The sequence below is a fragment of the Capsicum annuum genome, chromosome 5 (genome assembly GCF_002878395.1).
Source record: "Capsicum annuum cultivar UCD-10X-F1 chromosome 5, UCD10Xv1.1, whole genome shotgun sequence".
Taxonomy (NCBI): domain Eukaryota; kingdom Viridiplantae; phylum Streptophyta; class Magnoliopsida; order Solanales; family Solanaceae; genus Capsicum; species Capsicum annuum.
This window is the reverse complement of record NC_061115.1, coordinates 17615675-17623521: the sequence shown is the minus strand read 5'-3', so window position 1 is coordinate 17623521 and position 7847 is coordinate 17615675. Positions and strand designations below refer to the sequence as shown.

At 31.4% G+C, this 7847-nt stretch overlaps 1 long non-coding RNA gene across 1 annotated transcript; it reads right to left on the bottom strand.

The window, feature by feature from the left end:
* Positions 1-2807: 2807 nt before the first annotated feature.
* LOC124898721 lies at positions 2808-4350 on the bottom strand. Its single transcript, XR_007055441.1, has 2 exons — positions 3897-4350; positions 2808-3412 (listed from the first exon to the last, which is right to left on the bottom strand). It is a non-coding gene; the product is annotated as an uncharacterized LOC124898721 (long non-coding RNA).
* Between the last annotated feature and the right edge of the window lie 3497 nt (positions 4351-7847).

Sequence of the window (7847 nt, the reverse complement as noted above, 5' to 3'; positions counted from 1 at the left end):
GTATATTATTTTTGCTTTATCCATTTGTACTAGAAGTATGCACGGGTGATATGCCAGAACGCTCGCTTGTACTAGCTATAGTATCGGGTGCGTGCCACATCCAGGGCCCCGGCTCGGGTCGTGACAAAAGCACTAATATTTTTCCTAAAATTTATTCCAAACACCTCAACTGCTTAAAAGGTTGACCAACTAGGCTATTATATCTAGTTGATAACTGGGAGAATACCTTTTTACCTCCTAATTTGACATGGTTTATTCAACACACTCTTAAACTTTTCCCAATCTTAATTACCCTTAGATTCTTTTCACAAGCTTTTAGTGCATAGTAAAATTATCTTAAGTTAGCCTTTGTTAGTCTTGTTTGATCAAGGTTGACAAGATAATGACACAAATTTATGACACTAAAGTTAAGTATTGGTTCTGGATCATGAATGAGTCATCCATGAACTCTAATTTGTTGCTTAATAAATCATGCCAAAAAGTAGCTATTCAAATTTTTCAAGCTGTTACATAGGGCCAAAAAACCATAAATTATATTAACTTCTCTTTTAAGGTAGTTACCTTATCTACCTTTTTTGTCATCTCATCTTGAGGTGTAAAGGCAGGATTTTGTAGGCCATATGCTGACAAATGATTTAATTCTTTTGTTTGAGTAAAATAACTTGGTTTCTTCTTGAACAACTTTTGCCCTTGAAAAATCTTGAGAGAAATTCCAAGTATTTTGAAAAGGTAATTTTATCACAAAAAGTAAATTTATTTTCTGTTAGAATAATAGGAAACAACATTGAAGAAGAAAGAGTTTGCCATGTCAAAATTCATTGTGCTTAAGAGGAATAGAAACATTTTTCTTTAAGATTCAATAAATCCTAGTATACTGCAAGCTATATATGTTCAATTTTAATCCCTCAAAATATTACAAAGTTGCTCTATTTGTAATATATCTTAGAGTTAATGGTCAAAAATACATCTACATTTCCTGATTTTTTGAGTTTCATATATGAACTATTAGGTGTTAGAGTTTTCTACCTAATCAATCACCAACTATTTATCAAAACACATCTCAACCATCAATTGTTCCCTTTTTATACCTGAAATATCATCATTGCTCGGGTAGGAAAAGGGAAAAATTGGTAGTTGATGCATGTTTTGATAAATAGTTGGTGATAGTTCAAATAGAAAATTTGCACACCTAATAGTTTAGCTATGACACTCAAGAAAATCGGAATGCTTTAGGTATGTTCTTGACTCTTCACTCTATCTTATAGTATTATACATACCATCAAAAAATATCTTGTAAAGATTTGAACTTTTCATTAGTCTAAATGCTTTAGAGTTGTGGAAAAGTTGATGGTACTATTTAAGATTATATTGAATGATTCATTATGTTAAACGAGGAGTATGCCTCGATTAATTTACCTAACTAATTGAGTTATCATGAAGATACCCTTTAATATCAGAAATTTTCTCTTTAAATCTCGTTTGAAGCTTCACCACTTCATTATTTATAAAGGTGGAATTAGCTATTACGTCCCTATTACTTAGACATTTACTAATGGTACATAGAGATATAAACTATTAGAAATATGTTGCCTAAATTTTGTGTGTAGGTGGGGGTGGGGGAGGATGGGTGGGTGATAGTTGATAAATATAGAATTACAAAAGGCGGTGGAGAACTGCAAATATCAATTTACCATTCGGGTGTGGTTTGTGAAGGAATAGTTGAAAAATAAGAGGTGGAGAGGAGAGTAAATTGAAATATTTTTTGAGTTGACTGATCAGCTTCGTCAGTCAACTCCTGGAAGTTAGTATATATAATACAATTGAATCAAATTGAATGTAGAAACTGAAATATAAATAAGAACACAGAATTTTATACTAGTTCGGATCACTAATGTTGTGCCTATTCCAGTTCCCTTGGGTAGCAAGGATTTTCTTTAGAGCCTGAAGTTAAGAATAGTTACAATAAAGTTATACAAGTTCTGAGTCTCATTTTATGGTTATCCAGATCTTATGACACAGCCTCAACTGGTATAACTAAAGGACTGACTCAATCTTTTTCTTTTTTAAACTATTTTAAATTGAGAGACTTACAAAGCTTTATGAAGACTAAAAGATAAGATAGAGTAATAGTTTGCTGTGAAGTTGCGTAAGTATCCTTCTGTATTCGATGTCCTTAAATAGTCTTCGTCTTCTATTGCTTCCTTGCTCTAAAAGAAAAACCCTAGGATTTTCTTTCAATCAAGGATTTCTATTAATTCCTTGATTGAGAATTCATATCATTGGCCCATCCATATCAGATATGTTCGTGCTTGTCATATGATCTTCCTTTCTTGAATGATGATTCACATCTATACACGTCCATAGATATGTTTATCTAGGGGGATATAATGAGCTCTTCCAAATATAGTTTCAAGGTTGCCTATCTTCTTATTCTTTTCTTTGATTTCCTCTGAAGTGGATCCTGTATATTTATTTTATTAGTTTGTCATTATTAAAATACATCAGATTATTGTAGAAGTCTAACAATCTCCATTTTTTCGATAATGAATAATAATAAACATCAGTTGACTTTCCCGTATGTATGGTTGTCTAGCTCCCCCTTACTTGCTGACTCTTTCTGATATAATGAACATCAGTTGAATTTCCTGTATGTATAGCTGGCTAGCTCCCCTATACTTGTTGGTTGATGGTTGTGCTGCTTCTCCACGTTTGGCCTAATAAAAAAGAACAAGACAGATAGAACAAACAAAACAACAATGCAGAATAACCAAACATAGTATGCAGAAAATAAAGAGATCATGCAAAACTAAAACCACCAAATAAAACAAGCAAATAACAAATGTCAAGCTGGAGGAAGAGAATGATAGTATCCCAGTTACAGACCAACAAAGAGACGGGACAAACCCCTTTTGAATAGGAAAAGTAATGAGTCAATGTTTTTTAAGAAATAGGTAAGAGTGTTGTGCATATTGTGATAAAAGCGTTCATAGGATCGTTCAACATTTTTTGAGAAACTAGAGTAGGAGTTCTGGACAAATATGGCAAGATCATTGCAGGAGGAGTTGGCTTTATATTTGATGGAGTCGACTTGTGTGAATAACCTGTTAAAGATCTTGACACTTTCCTGTTTGAAGACACACTTTGCCCACATTAGTTCTTGTGTCCTTATCTAGCTGCAGCAACTTGTTGGTTGATTCTTGAATACCAATCATCCCTTCCTCAATAGACTTGAGGAATTCTTGAATCTCCTCTACTTCTTTCAGCACTGAAAATATAGGGTTGGTAACATTTTTACTAACCTTAGGGAGATCAACCTTTTCTTTTGCAGACTCCTCTTTGTACCATTCATTATCGACCAGAACATATCCTATGTTGGATAAAGTCTTTGAGTCATAGGCTGTAGAAACTTCAACTGCAGGAAAGCCGGAGAGATCAATGGAGTAGTGGAGAAGAATTTTAGTAATCAACAAATCATACAGTAAAGAAAAAAAATATCTCTGTAGGTAACATTACTTAGAGAGCCCTTCCTTGGAATCAGCATAGTGGTGATGATATGAGCCAAACTTCTATATTTTAAATACAAGGATAACTAACCAAAGTTGGACAGCTTCACTCAAGGATCTGAAACAACTTCTTTTGCTTCCTCAAAACAAACTTTGAAATTTTTAGATCAAGTGTCATTCATAAATGGATTTTCTATAGAGAACTTAGTATCAAACACTTTTCCAAACAAAAAATCATTCAAGATGATTCTTGTGCCAAGCACGTGAGTTTTCAACTCACTACTATCTTGAGAGTAATGGAGGTTAGCATAAAACATTCTAATGGGATATTCAAAGACGTCTAATCCACTTAGATAGAGTACATAGATTCTAAGCTTTAAAAAAGGAACTTACATTAAAATGAGATTCCTTTAATTTCAAAAGATTCACAACTCTTTCGACATCACTGAGTGATTTTTGAAGGCGACAAAATTTTCTCATTGAGATACAGTCCGAAACTTATTGTATGCCCTCTAGAGGAAGGTTTTACAGAGGATTGGAGTGAGATTTCTCACAGGCCAAATTAGGGCTAGAGACGTAGCATTTTCTAGGGATAGTCGATTACAAGGATTGAAATGAGGCTTCCTTAGAAGAACTAGGAACGATGTTTGGTTCTTGATTATCAAACTAACAGTTGGTTGGATTTTTCACAATGTTAGCCATGGATCTAGTTCGGGTTATTGGGAGAGAATGGGAAAGACGTTTTTTTCAAGGGAGTATAAAAAGGATGGAAAGGGAGATGAAACGGTGGGAAGATGATGGGAAAGGACTATTGAAAAGAAGGGATAGTTGAAAGGAAAAAGCACATTTTTCGAGAAGATAAAAAAGTGACGTAAAAATTTAATAGAGGGGGAAAGAAATATGAGATGAAAAGGGTGGTAATAAAGGACAAAAAGGAAGAACGATTAAAATAAGGCGCGAGTCAGAAAGGAAAAGATTTTGAAAATATATTTTCAAGGATTTCGTACAAAAATAAAAGATTTTGCAAAAGACAATCAAATATCATTAATGCAAATAATACCAAAAGTTTTTCTAAAGGAACAAAATCTTTTTTCCAACAAGGATTTTGTAAAAATCCTAGTATAGATACCTGCGTAATGCACAAAATATATTTTTAAGAATATTCATTAAAAATATTTTCTTATTCACTTAAAATTAATTAGTTCTTATTGTAACACATTAAGATATTTTAAAAGTCAGTGAAATATTAAAAATATAGTATAAATACTTAATAACTAATCACAACTGCAATTATTTTAGATGTTTTGATATAGAAAGAATAATATTAATATTTTTAAATCATATTTCATTGACTGATTTTAAAAGTAATAAAAAATATAATATTTTAAATAAGTGATAGTTTTGTTGTTGTTGGAATTTTACCTTAATACTTCTTATCAATTAAGATATGTAATCATATTCCTTACCTTCCATTTCAAATTTTAATTTCTTTAATTTATCAATTTAACTTCAACAACTAACTACACTTTTTCTATGAAAAAAGTTTTATATTTAAATTTCATTTCAAACACAAACGTACTTAATTGTGTCAATTTCAAAGCTTTTAATTCCCAATTTTAAATTTATCAGTGCTCCATTCAAAAACTAAGCATGTATAATTTATTATATTCTTTTATATTTTCAGACTTTGTTTTATTGTTCATAATTTTTTCATTGTTTGATTTCATCATTAACATCTTTAAATATTTTATTTTATACTTATTATTATACCTTCTAAATTAATTCAATTAAAAACTATTAGCTACTCTCAAGATCACTCACCCCTTCCCTACCCTCCTCCCACCTTTACCCCCCACCCCTCCCCAAAATTTTTAAAAAATTTTGTTACTCCACCCCTCCCCAACCCCCTCCCTCTTCCCCAACAAAATAAATTTAAATTTTATTTCCATTTTTTTTGTAAAAAACTACATTTTGTTTCATTTTTTTGTAAACTAAACGGAAATTGTTAATTATATAATAGTAGAGAAAAAATATATAAAATAGATAATAAATGTAATATAAGACTCTGTATTCATTAATGATGCGCAGATACTCTTCATTTGCTTATTTCTAAAATTTAATTTATTTTTCAACTTTTATTTTATTGCCCATAATTTTTCATCATTTGAACTTATCTATTATATTTTATTTTAAACTATAACTTTGTATCACTACAAAATGTATATAGAAATTGAAGGATAATTCCTTCTTAATTAATGCAAAAATTAAAAACTCTTGTAACTCTCTGTACTAAATTTGTATAAACATCCGGAAGTCATAAAAATTATAAGATGAGACAGTAACTACTTCATAAATGTATATTTATTCAAATGATGATTAAATGTAACTTTGTGAATGAAGAGATATTCAGAAGTCTTGAAAGTTATTAGATATTATGTCTTTTTCATTAATTTAAGAGTAATGTTAAATTATGTACATTAACTCTGTTTGTTTTCATTCACTCTTTTGATGAATGAAACATAAATAATATACCTATTTAAGGAGCATCATTTGAGAACTAAAGATGCAAGAAAATATAGAAAACAAAATACTCTCTCATCTTCATCAATTCTCTGCCTTAATATTGGTTTTCTATTCTTTGCAACTTTTGGGCAATTAATTTGGGCATCATCCAAACTTTCATCCATAAGTGCACATGTTTAGAAGTAGCTGTGGAACCTTGGGGAGCGACCGGATAGAAGGATTTGCACTGGAGTTAGGGGAAAATCGCTTTCAAAGCAATGGTTTGCCACGACACAGTATTTGTGATTATTCTCTTACTACTAATAATTTTAGTTCCAACATCAATATTGTAGCAATTTTTCTAATAATTTGAAAGCGGTTTCACTTACATACAATATTGATAAATGAATTTTTCTTTAAACAATTTTTTTTATTTGTCAAAATTTGAGTCATTAAACGAAAATAATCTTAAACGTTGATCATAAAAATATTTGATTTTATTTAAACAATTAGAATTTAATTATGTTTTATTAAATAAACCTCCTATTGATGGATCTAAAACTATTGTGGTTAATGGTGTTGGAAAACGAAATTTGAAAAGGATAGCAAAAATGCTAGAGGACATTTATTGAGTCATCTGACTAATACTTTATTTGATTTATTTTTTACTTACAAATTTAATACCAGATCGAACACACAACACGAAATTCAACAGATCTACAAGATCAATAATAATATAGAATCTAAGGCCCCGCTCGGCTTCTCTATGTTTTCAAGACAACAACAATAATATTCGACAAAGTAGATGGAGAATACAAGATTACAAGGAGTATAGTGAATTGAAGAGGCCCCACATGGATTCACTATATCAACACATAAACAACAAGATTACAACAACAAGAAAGTTACGGGTACATTAACAACAACAAGGAACCATCGGATTCAATAAGATACAAGATAAATAGTTAGACCAAATGAAGGGATAATCTTAAGAACCCAAAAATTTTTACACTCTTGGACCCTTAACCTAACTCTACACTGACACAAGAGGGCCTTTACCTCCTCTAAACACCAATGTTTTAAGCCAATATGCAAACATAAGTGAATCTTACTTATCTAGCCCTAGTTTCGGTTGGAGCTCTTAAGAGAGAACCAAAGTGTTGCAAATGTTACAAGTCTCAAAGTATGATCAACTAAGTGAATAAAATTATAAGTTGTTCTATTTATATTATATTCCCCAAAAGACTTAAAATGACAAAGGTGTCCTTTTAATGAATAAGGCTTCAAGGTTGCCTTTTTAGTGCACACATAGGGGTAGTTTTTGGATTCTTTCACACTTATGATCGAGTTTTCTCTCGATTTCTTTTGAAATTGTAATGCCCTAATTTTTTTGAACCGGAGCGGTACATGGTGCTCATGACCCCGAAGGACTACAAGCTAATCCATGATTGATATCTGCACCTGTACACTGTATAATACACTGAATAAATATGGAAATAAAGACTGTAAGGCTATAAGGTTCAAATCTAATAAAAACATAACATCTGAGTGGGGTATGAAATACGCAAAACAACTGAAATGAATTGTCTGAACATGATAATCTGAAAGCCTCTAACTGTCTGAATAAGGAGTTGACGGGACATGTCCCCAACTAACTCCAACTACTAAAATAAACTGAAAACTAAAATAGTAATGAAATCATCGGGTCCTCAAAAGATGAGGATTTACTTCTAACTCTGACTACTGATACTAGAATCGATTGCTGATCTGGAGCTCATGCTTCTGAACCTATGATGTAACATAAAAGAAAGAATCATAGACCAAATGCGTCAGTACGACTGA